This window comes from Physeter macrocephalus, unplaced genomic scaffold (assembly GCF_002837175.3).
Source record: "Physeter macrocephalus isolate SW-GA unplaced genomic scaffold, ASM283717v5 random_1064, whole genome shotgun sequence".
In the NCBI taxonomy this organism is placed as follows: Eukaryota; Metazoa; Chordata; class Mammalia; order Artiodactyla; family Physeteridae; genus Physeter; species Physeter macrocephalus.
This window is the reverse complement of record NW_021146633.1, coordinates 10034-22190: the sequence shown is the minus strand read 5'-3', so window position 1 is coordinate 22190 and position 12157 is coordinate 10034.

Sequence of the window (12157 nt, the reverse complement as noted above, 5' to 3'; positions counted from 1 at the left end):
GCAGGCTTTTCTCTAGTTGCGGCGAGCGGGGGCTACTCTTCGTTGCGGTGCACGGGCTTCTCATTGCGATGGCTTCTCTTGTTGCAGAGCACGGGCTCTAGGCACGTGGGCTTCAGTAGTCGTGGCACATGGGCTCAGTAGTTGTGGCTCACGAGCTCTAGAGCGCAGGCTCAGTAGTTGTAGGGCACGGGCTTAGTTGCTCCGCGCAGCATGTGGGATCTTCCTGGACCAGGGCTCGAACCCGTGTTCCCTGCATTGGCAGGTGGATTCTTAACCCCTGCGCTACCAGGGAAGTCCTATTGGTGTGTCTTTAAATTCACTGACTCTTTCTTCTGTCACCTTCAGTCGTCTGTCAAGCCCATCCAGTGATTTTGTCATTTCAGTTATGTACTTTTCATTTCTAGAACTTTCATTTGTTTTTTTTTAACAGTTTCCATTTTTTCTATTGAGATAGATTCCTTTTCACTCACTAGACCTTTTCACTCACTCACTAATTTTCTTTGAATTATTGAATATCTCAAAACAATGACTTTGAAGTCTTTATATGTCAAATCTAATAACACTGGGCTCAGGGGTGGTTTCTATTGACTGCTCTTTTCCCTTGATTTTGGCCACATTCTCTCTTTTCTTTGCATGCCTAGAGACTTTTTATTGTATTTTGGTTGTTGTGGATGATATGTTACAGTCTCTAGATTCTGTTATCTTCCTCTGAAAATGAAAACGTGCTTTCCAAGGCCAGATCACCAGAGACTGAAGCTTCTGCCTTCCTCCCCTTTGGATTCCTGCTCTGGGGGAGGCCAGCCCCCATGTTAGGAGGACACTCGAGCAGTCCCAGAGAGTCCCAAGTGGGGAAGAACTGAGGCCTCCTGCCAATGACCAGCACCACCTGAGTAAAGCATCTCAGCACCCCATCCACAGCCCCAGTGAAACCTTTATTTCTTTTTTATTTTTAAAATTTTTTTGGCCTCACCGCGTGGCATGCGGGATCCTAGTTCCCCAATCAGGGATCGAACCCGCGGCCCCTGCAGTGGAAGCGTGGAGTCCTAACCACTGGACTGCCAGGGAAGTCCCCCCAGTCAAGCCTTTAGATGATGGAAGCCCTGGGTGACATCTTGTCTGCCACCTCATGGGAGACCTTGAGCCTTGAGCCAGAACCTTCCAGCTCCCCCACTCCCGAATTCCTGACAAAGCAATTGCATGCGATAATCAGTGTTCACTGGTGTTTTGAACCACTGGGTTTTGGGGTCATGTGATATGCAGCAGTAGGTAGTGAGACAGGGTGAGACCGGAGGATGTCTTGCTCCAGGGTGCAACCCCAGTTCCCAGGGCATGGATCCTGGTGTCTCGGCTGCTCAGCCACGGACGTTCACAGGGCCTGATGAGGCCCCCACTCGGGCCAGGACAGAGCTCCCACAGCAGTTGTTTTCTGGTCCGTCTGGGGTCCTCACCCCAGCCAAGGGCAGTGGAACATCTTAGACTCCCCTCTACACACTGGCCTCTCCTCCAGTGTCCTCCCCACAGATTCCAGCCACATCACTGGCCCTCGGTTCAGTGGTACGGGCTGCCCCACTTGGACTCTGTCCCTCTGTGCCAGGAGGGGTAGAGAGCTGGGTGGGCGGGCAGGGGGCGTTCAAGGCGTGCCTCATAAAGTTCTCCTCCCTGGGGAGCGCAGTCGTGCTCTTCCCTTCCCCCACCACCTGAAAACGGTTGCCTCATCTCTTTTGTCCCTGTTATGGTTGTTTACAGTGGGAGGTGCAGTCAGGTCCCAGCTTCTCTGTTATAGCCCACAGCAGAAGTCTCAATCAGATTTGCTTTCTAAGAGAGTCTTCTACATTTGTGGGAAAACTGGTGGGCTCTGACTCAGGTCTGGGATTTAGTTAAGGGTATTGACCAATTTTGGTGTCTTAGTTTTGACAAAGCTGTGGAAATGTAAGGTGTTGACACTAGGGGAAGCAGGTGGGGGGGACTCTATACTATATCTGCCTCTTTTCTGTAAATGTAAAATTGTTCCAGTAAAATAAAGAAAAAGGACCTGTCTGGCTGGGCGGCAGGGGAAGGAGAGTGGCTCCTAGTGGCCATTCCCGCTGTTCCTGGTCAGTCCCCAACTCAGGCTGGTGAAGCCCCTCGTCTGTCCGGAACAGAAGCAGTCCAAAGCGCTCTGAAAGCTGTTACCAGCGCTTATATCTCTCGCTGCAGGCCCAGGACTTAGGAAGAACTTTTATTTTCTCCTTTCTGCTGTTCTGGGTTTTAATTTCATGCAATCTTCACAATTAGAAAAAGAAGCGCTGCTTTAGCACAAAACAATGTTTCTTTAGCCAAAGCCTGAGCGAGTGGTGAGCGCTGGCGGAGGGCCCTGCCCTGGCTGGTCCTGGATCTGGGCAGTCCCTGGAGAATGGGGGTGCAGGGGCCGCAGGCGGGGTGTGGGGCAAGGTGGAGGTCACCCGTCTTCTCACCATCGCTCTCCGTTCTCGGGTGTCCTTTCCTTCCCTCCGAGAGACCCGGAACTGCAAAAACCGAGCAGCCCGGCTAGCCGCCGGGTGGAGGGCGGGCGCGGCTTCGCGGCGCGGGGCCAATGCCGGGGCGGGACTGCGGGAGGCGGGGCCAGGGCGGAGGGAGCCCTGCGGCCGGCCCCCCGGCCCCGCAGGTCCCTAAACCTGGAGCCCCAGCCGCTGCCGCGTCCTTCTCCCACTGTCCCCACCCTGCGGGTTCCGGAGGAGGGCAGCCTGGCAGGTGCGAGCCCGGGCCCTCCGGGGAGGCGGGCTCTGACCCGGCGCAGCCATTTCTGCCTAGCAGCCTCTCCCAAAGGGGACACTGCCCTAGTAGTGTCACCAATTCACACACACACAGGCCTTACAACCTGCCCAAGGTCATGCAACTAGGAAGAGAAGGGCTGTGGGTTGAACTGTGTCCCCCCAAAGGGTGTGTTCATAAACTTCCGCCCTGTGAATGTGACCTTATTTGGAAACAGGGTCTTTGCAGATGTCATCAAGTTAAGACGGGGTCATCAGGTGGGCCCTAATCCAATCACTGGTGACCTTACAAGAAGAGAAAACAGAGACCAGTGGACACAGGAAGAAGGCCCTGTGAAGACAGAGCCTGGGAGTGGAGTGGTGCTGACTCAAACCAAAGAACCCCAAGGACAGCGGCATCACCAGCAGCTAGGGACAGGCAAGGAGAGATTCTTCCAAAGAGGCTTTGGAGGGCGCGTGACCGTGCATTCACCTTGGTTTCAGGCTTCTGGCGTCCAGAACTGTGAGAGAACAACTTTGTGTTGTTCTGTGGTAGCTTACCAGCCGTCCTCAGGTACCAGCGCAGGGAGAACCAGGACCGGAGGCCGGGCAGTCCATCCCAGGCAGCCCTGGCACCTGGAGATGAACATGGGCTGTGTGTTCCCCCAGGGGACTCAGCCAGCCTGAGAGGGGATCAGAGAAGGCTTCTGGAGAGAGTAGTATCGCCGCTAAGACCCGGCATGGGGATGAGAAGGGGAGAAGTTCAATTTGGTAACTGTCCAGCGGTGGGTCCATGTGGCTGTCCAAGGGGACACATCCAGCGAGGAGTCAACTTTATTGGCCAGGAGCTCTGGGGTGAGGGCTGGGCTGGAGAGGCAGAGCTGGATGGCTTCCGCATTCCTGAAAGTGGGATGCAAGGCTCACTGAGGAGTGGGCTTGGTGTGAGGGGCGCTGGGCAGCCATAGCAGAATTTTCAGCAGGTGGGTGACATGGTCAATCTTGTGGTTTAGAAAAATTCCCCTGGCTGGGTGTGGAGAATGAACTAAAGGGGGAGAAAGCAGGCGGGGAATCGGTGAGTCGAAAACTGCCACTTTTTAAAAAATAATTAATTAACTTAGCGTTGGCTGCGTTGAGTCTTCGTTGCTGCGTGCGGGCTTTCTCTAGTGGCAAGCGGGGGCGGGGGCTACTCTTCGTTGTGGTGCGCGGGCTTCTCATTGCGGTGACTTCTCTTGTTGCAGAGCACGGGCTCTAGGCACGCAGGCTTCAGTAGTTGTGGCTCGCGGACTCAGTAGTTGTGGCACATGGGCTCTAGAGCACAGGCTCGGTAGTTGTGGTGCACGGGCTTAGTTGCTCCGCGGCATGTGGGATCTTCCCGGACCAGGGCTCGAACCCATGTCCCCTGCATTGGCAGGCAGATTCTCAACCACTGCGCCGCCAGGGAAGCCCGTGAAAACTGCCTCTTATTTCCAAGTAAGAAGCTGAACTAAGGCCCTGGTCGGGGGTGGGGGACGGGGGGCGGGGGCGGGCAGAGTGACAGGGGAGGAGAGGCTGGCTTAGAGGAGGGTTTAGGAAGTGGAATCCTGAGGAGGGGTGAACCCTAGGCTGGCTTCGGTGGAATCTCCAGGAAGCAGCCTTTGGTGGGGGCGGGGGAGGTGGGGAAGATGGTCCTGAGGTTGCCCTCAGGACCCGACCACGGTCCCGGGCTGTGGTTTGTTCCTTCAGGTGACTACCGAGACTGATGACAGACACCTCAGGCCTCTCAGGGGCTCCTGTAGGTCAGCCCCAAGGCGGATGGAGAGAGGGGTGGGCAAAGAAGGTGGGGAGGCCTCCTGCTCAGGCCTCCCGGCCAGGACTTGGACGGGGGGCTTCTCAGCAGGGCTTCAGTCTCCAGGTCTATCTCCCAGCCTGACAGGGAGCCCTGCTCAGGGGAGGGTTGGCCCATGTGACCCGAGGGGCCGTACAGCCTGCTGGCTCCTGTGGGCTGGCCCGGTGAACTGCAGTGGTCCTTGGGCTTGGCAGGAGCTGAGGCAGAGCTGGGCCTTTAGAAAGGCAAGTTTCCAGCCTGGGGAACAGAGGGGTCTGGGCTGGGAAGGGGCTGCCGAGATGGTCTGGGGGTGGGAGGCCCCTGCCACTGCTAGGCCTGGCTTTGGGCCTGTTCTGGGCTGAGAAGGGGGGCCTCTCTCCTCCCCCCCTTGGAGAGAGGGGCCACCTGGGGCATGGGACGAGGGGCAGCTTGAGACTGCTGGTTTCCACTTGGAAGCCCTCTTTATTTGGCCAGGGATGGAGAAAGGCTGGGGTCAGAGTGCATACATCCCCATGGAAACAGCAATGAGCCTGGCCCCTGGGGGACCCCGGCCCTGGTGGGGGATGCAGAGGCCAAGCCGGGGCTTGAGGGCTCCTTTGGCTGAGGGGCCTGGGTTTTGCCTTGGCAGCAGCTCTTACAGGGAGGTCTGGGCCAGTAGCTGCAGGACCTGTGTCGATGGGGAGCAGGGCGGTAGAGTGGACTCCAGCCTGGGCCACACAGAGATCATGGAGTGGGCTGTGCCTCCTAGAGCCGTATGCCCTGTGGGTGGTAACAGACCGCAGGCAGCCAGAGGTGGCGTGGCTACAGACCTTGCGGCCAGGGCGCTCCCAGCTCTGCTCGACCCCTTGATCTGCGGCTGCCGGGCTGGTCCTCGAGCTAGCAGGCAGGCCTGGGATACCCTGGTCCTAAATGCCTTGCCCAGTCCAGCCTCGGCCTGAGAGGCTGGGTGGGGGGCAGCAGGGGGGAGCTGAGCTGGAGGGCAGCTGAACCCCAGCAGGCTGCCCTTGTGCCCTGAAACACTTCTCCTCTGTGCTTGCTACTTTATACCGGGAGTAGACTCCCAGCCCCTTGGTCTTCTGCAGCGTCTCCTCTCTGAGTGCAGTCTCGTCTAGAGAAGTGATAAGAGCCTCAAAGAGACGGAAACAAGGTTCAGCCCCAGCTGCTGATGTCTCTGAGTGCCCCGCAGCCCTCGGGGCCCCCGGACTTGGGGCTTCCGCTCCCATGGCCCTCCCCAACCTGCGAGGGGCACAAACGTGCAGATGAGGGCCTCCCCACCCAGGAATCTACGTGCCCAGGACTTCCTTCAGTCCTGTGAGGGCCTCTTTTTCCTATGCATGAGGGAGACCCAATCATCAGAAATCCACTCTCCACGGGAGAGGCCCCCAGTGTGTGCGGGACTGGGGCTGTCCAGCTGGCCGACTCGATGAAAAGGACTTAGGACCCCACGAGACAGCAGGGCTGGGCTCAGGGAGGCCTGCACTGGGCGGGAAAAGATCAGCCTGCCCCAAATAACTTTCTTCAAGAAAATCCAAACACACACTTTCATGTTTTGAATAAATTTACATGTTGATTGCACTATTCTAAATGCAGATTTTTTTGGTTTTGAAGAGGAGCCCTAATTCCAAATCTGTGAAATCAAATGAGATATGGTGGTATTTGTCTTGCACCGCAGGGATTTAAAGGTACTGGGGAGGTAGGCAGTTTTCAGGCTTGTGCCCCAGAGGGATCCTGGGCCCAGAGAGGGCACCTGTTCTCCCCACAGCCAAGAGATATGGCAAAATGCAAATGTGAATGGGCCAGCACCCAGCTAGACACCTTCCAGGGGCTCCTGGTAGCCAGAGGTGAGTCCTGGCAGTGAACGATGGGGGAAGGGCGTCTCTTCTGGTTGCTCAGGCTCCCCAGAATGCTGCAAGGGTGCAGCACACAGTAGGACCGCACCGTATAGCTCTTGGATGGAAGGGTGAACAATTCTGTAATCCCTTTCAGCTGGACACGGGGGAGGGCCTCCCCCTGGCTCTAGCGTCCGCTAGGCCACCCCCTGCTCTGGTGGGAAGCAGCTGAAGCTTGCAGCTGCTGGCACTCTTGGGCCTGCCCTATCCCTGTTCCCCACCCCAGCCTCACTAGAATGGCACAAGCCCCAGCAGTTTCAGGGCCTGGGAGTCCTGCCTCTGACCACGGTTACCCCACTGCTCCCAGATCCAGGCCAGACCCGGGCCTGGGAGGTGGGGAGAACAGCTGAATCCTCGCCCTGCAGACATTCTGCAGAAGACGCCCCCCCCTCCCCGCCCGCACCGCGCCGGCCAGTCTCTCTCCGGCCTGCAATCCCCACTCCCTGTCGTTGTTTGTGACCATCTATGCCAAGTTTGTAATGTGCGTTCCAGGGGCACAGACACGGCGGGGACCTCTGCACCCTGCTCGGCAGTTCCTGGAGCTCCCTCCACAGTGCTCCCCTGCGAGTTCCAGCTGGGCCTCGCGTGCAGGGCCAGTTCAACCTGACCTCCGCCTTCCCGGATCCCACCGGCTCGATCAGGCCCCGCGCAGAGCGCCTCCTGACCCGGGAGCCTTCTCTCCGCCCCGAGGCAGGGGCGTGGGTGACCGCTTGGGTGAGGGCCCTGCGGCCAGCGCGGGCTGACCCTGCGCTTGGTGCTACGCGGGGTGGCCAGCAGGGAGCCGCCTCCCACTTCCCGGCTCCAAGGCCCGGGCTGGAGCCGCGATCGCGCGGGGCGGCCTCGCCGGCGGCGATTGGGCGCGCGGCCGTGACGTCACCACGCGCGCGCGCTCCGGACCCTGGCTCCAGGCTCCGGGCTTTCGGTTGAGCCGCAGCCTGGCGCGCGCCCGGCCGAGTAGCGGGAGCGGGGCGCGCGCCCGGCGCTGGTCTGAAGCGGCTCGCGGAGTCCCGCGCCCCCGGCCCCGGCCCGTGCCCTCGATCACCGGCCCCGGCCCGCGCCCCCGACTCCCAGCCTCCGGCCCACGCCCGCGCCCCAGACCCGCCACCACTGCCCCGCCCCGCCCCGCGCGGATTTGAAAAGCCCGGCCGCAGCCCCGCGAGCGCGGCAGCCAATCAGCGGCGCGCACTTTCCCGCGGCTTCTGCGAGGCGGCGGCGGCCCGGCGGCGGCGGCGGCGGGCGGGAGGCCCCCGGCCCCGGCCCCCTCCCCGGCCACCGACGCCGGAGCCGCTGCACCGGAGAGCCGCCGCCGCCGGAGGATGCGCCGCACAACAGGTCACTGGCGCCGCCGGCCCAACCGCCGCGGGCCTGAGGGGCGGAGGGCTGAGGGGCTGAGGGGCCGGGCGGGCGGGCGGGCTAACGGGGCCGGGCGGGCGGGCGGGCGCGGCCATGTTGGGCCCGGCGGCCGGCGGCTGCACCTGTGCCGGCCCGCGGGCCGGCGGCCTTTGTTCGCTGCGGCGCTCAGCGGGCCGGGCCGGCCTTTGTGAGGCGCTGGCCGGGGCCGGGCGGCGGTGGGAGGGGCGGCCGGGGCCGAGGAGGCGCTTTTTTGTCTGCGGAGGGTCCGGGTGACACTCGGACGCTGGCCGTTGGTCAGCGCGGGCGCCCGGAGCCCCGGGTCTTGGCAGGTGGAGGCGCGGGGACCCCGCCCGGGGCTGCCGGCCCTCGGCCCCCGCGCTTGGCCAGACGGCGGCCCCGAGGCCCCGGACGCGCAGCGGAGCGGCCCGGCCGCACGGCCGACTCTGCCCCACTCGCCAGAAGGGCGGTTTAAAATCTCGGCGTTTAAGAGATGCTGGTCTCGAGTCTGGGCAGAAGGCGCAGGACCCGGTGCAGCCTTAGTTTTTTCTCCCTCTCGCCGGTACCGGGACGTGAGTGGTCACAGGTTTGACATGCGGGGGGAAACTTGGTCTCACTGGGACGTTAATAATTCTTAGGCAGGTAATTAGGGCTTCGGGGTGTGCGCGCGTGTGCGCGTGTAGCAGAACGGGGGACCCATTCGGTTAGGGTGACTTCAGAGCGAGGTTAGGGAAGTTCTTCAGGACTGACAGCCGCGCTCAGACTTTCAAGGCCTTGACTTTTAAATGACTTAAACGCCAAGATGTGTGTTCCCTAATCACTAAACAACTTAAAAACCTCACGTTGTTACCACGCGTTGATTATACCGACTCTTACTTTATGTATTTTAAAATGAGATTATCAAGATGGAAAATAAGTTAGGAGCCATCTCATGTATGAAGCTGGGAATTTAACTCTTTTATTTTCCCAAATGTTTTAAATAGCCTCGTTACATATTTGAATGTGACGAGAGCACCATTAAAAAAGCGCAACTCTAATCAGTACCACGAAGGAAACAAGTCCTGGGAGCAGAGCCCTTTCCTGGTGTGCTTGGTGTGTGCTCCTGTGCCTCAGCACAGACCGCGGTTCAAATCTAAACTGCCGACTGGAAGTGAAGAGGACTCATGCCTTAAGCACGATTACTTTGAGTCATTTCCTTTTCTTTTCTTCCATTTTCTCAGACGCCCAGCAGCCTTCATTTTTGGGCCAGTGGTTGGTAAAGTGAGGGCTTTCTGCAGGGTTGTGAGTTTGCGAAAGCTTTTGTGAAGAACTCTGATCTATGTAGTACAAAAATCCTCCCCTCCTGACAGTATTACTACAGATCAGGCTGGCCTGGGATTCCAGTGGTAAACATTCCAATTTAAGAGTATTAGAAAAATAACTTTCTGAGTTTCAAACAGTGATGGGCAGGGGACTCCCCTGGCGGTGCAGTGGTTAGGACTCCACGCTTCCAGTGCAGGGGGCACGGGTTCGATCCCTGGTCGGGGAACTGAGATCCCGCATGCGCTGTGGCACGGCCAAAAAAGTAAATAAATAACAAATAAAAAGTGATGGGCAGTTTATTATTCTGTGTGCGCTTTTATGATATATTCATATGTAACGTCTAAACTAACATAATTTGAAATTTGTGGAGACAGAACAAAACAGTAAGGTAAACAGGCTACCACGTATGGCTACTAGGCTTATGGTTTTTATTCAGCCGATTTAAACAGGGCCGTTAAAATAGTACCTGCTCAAATGTGAGGAATCAAATGGGAAGAATAAGTCAGAATTGTGAGAATTAGAAGTTAGGAATTAGAGACCCTGTGGCCTAGTTATGGAAGAGTGGGTCAAGCCTTCCATTTATTCGGATGACTTCTCCTCCTACAAGTAGTACAATTTTAAAAGGTTTACTCATATGGCAGAATGTAAACTAATCAGTTACTTTTTTACAGTTTAACGCTTCAGTGTAAAAGAGGTAAAAATGGGTGGAATTATACATACTAAGAAGTGCTGGTGAGAGGATAGAAAACACTAATAAAATGTGTGCTATATGAGATGTAGGGTTGCCACTGAGCACACACAAATGGATGTGCTAAGATGAGGCTGAAGTTCCAAATTTATTTTGCCCTGCCCTTTTTAATCTACACAAATAGCCTAAGTAAACACTTTAATTAATCAGTGGGGACTGAAGATATAAGGCTTTTTACATACATATTCTAGTATACAGTTTTTGGTTGGTTTTTTTTTTTTTTTTTTTTTTTGGTTGGACTGCTTGGCTATAGAATGTATGCAGATTTGGATAAGCATCTTAGTCTTCTGAGCTTCGCTCTTATCTCTGCTGGACTGCACTTAATGTGTCCTTGTTCCCCAAATATGTGGTGCCCTATCCTGACCCAGGCCTCTGCGTGGACTGTTGTTGGGTGTGGACCACTGCTTGTCCTCCCTTTTGAGCACAGAGGACCCAGCCCTTCAATGGCCATATGTGACTTTTCTCCCCTGTTGGAGAGCTCTTGAGGTAGGACTCTTATAGCCTTGGGCAGGCTGGCCTCTGCTGGTGCCTTCTCATGGCAGGCACTCAGTGAATGCTGAATAAATGGGCATATGACTTGGGATAAACAACCCATTTTACTGCCAGCATGTGGCCTGTTTGCCTCTCTTTTTTGTAAGTCATGTTGGAGCAGAAAGGGACCCTCTGGAAGAAGCTGAGTATGGAAAGTAAGGGGCTGGCCTAAGGTCACCCTACTTTAATTGGGGAGTTAAGACACTGTTTGCTAGGCAGGGCTGTTTCTTTTCCTTTTCTCATCATAGGTAACTCAAATGTTAAATAATTAACTATGAAATATTGCAAACAAATAATAGAGTAAACCTGTATCCACCACCAGGATGAATCAAGCAGTGATGTTTCTACTGTACTTCTCTGTATCCCTGGGTAAAGTAAAAAGAATATAAAGTACACAAAAGCAAGAGGTGACATGGAAATTCCCCAGGATTATGCTTATACGTTACAAACTGCCTTTATGTGATTTGTTAATTTCATTTTTTTTTTAGGAACTGTTATTTACATAAAACATATTTCTTTTGGGGAGAAAAAGTCTTAAATTAGTTACCCCAGGGACTCGTCAGCATTTTGCATTTGTCTGTTGGTTGCAATATAGCTTTTGAAGGAACTGATTGATTTGATGAGATTTGGTTTGCTACTTAAAAAATTCACGCTGTCTTGAAGTAGTTTTGTTCTTGAGTCTGACTTCCAGAAAACAAACAGCCAAAGATGAGTTTTCAAAGCATCTTAATGTCTGTAATACCTAATAGTTTCAACAAGACATACAAGGATGGAAACTGCTAAGTAGTGGTTGAGCTGAGTGCTGGCCTGCTTAAAAGCCCCAGTAGTGAGACTTCCCTAGTGGGTGTGTAGAGAAACAATGTTTTATCTTACTGGAGGAGTTGGGAGCTGAATTTTTTTTTAAAGATTTATTTATTATTTATTTATTTTGTTTACTTTTGGCTGCCTCAGGTCTTAGTTGTGGCACATGGGATCCTCGCTGAGGCATGCGGGATCTTTTGTTGTGGAGCGCTGGTTTTCTCTTCTCTAGTTGTGGTGTGCAGGATCCAGGGCGTGCGGGCTCCAGAGTGCGTGGGCTCTGTAGTTTGTGGCTCGCGGGCTCTGTAGTTGAGGTGCGCGAGCTCAGGAGTCGTGGCGTGCGGGCTCAGTTGCCCTGCGGCATGTGGGGTCTTAGTTCCCTGACCAGGGATCGAACCCACGTCCCTGCATTGTAAGGTGGATTCTTTACCACTGGACCACAGGGAAGTCCTGGAAGCTCAATTTTTAAGTTGACTGGGTTGTCATAGAAAGAATCGATGGTCTGGATGAAGTGTGTCATGCTGTTAAGGGTATGTTTATGTCAGCAGTTTTCACATCTTGGTGAGTTTTTCCCTTGGGCTGTACTGCTGGTTACGTAGGCAGACAGATCAGAAAGCGTGTCTCTGACTCCAGTTGTGCGACCTTCGCTCAGCTCTCCACACCCTGCCTAGTCTGTCTAAAATGCATGTGTGATCATGTGAGGCCCCTCCTCCAGGAGCTCCAGTGCCTTTTGGGGTTCAAGACCAATCTCTCACTGGGTTTTCTGCTTCTCACTGCACTTCTTTTTTTTTTCTGGCCATGCCATGCAGCTTGCGCCATCTCAGTTTTCCGAGCAGGGATTGAACCTGGGTCCTTGGCAGTGAAAGCGTGGAGTCTTAACCACTGGACGACAGTGGGAATTCCCTCACTGCACTTCTTTTCTTTTCTTTTTTTTTTTGCTGTACGTGGGTCTCTCACTGTTGTGGCCTCTCCCGTTGCGGAGCACAGGCTCCGGACACGCAGGCTC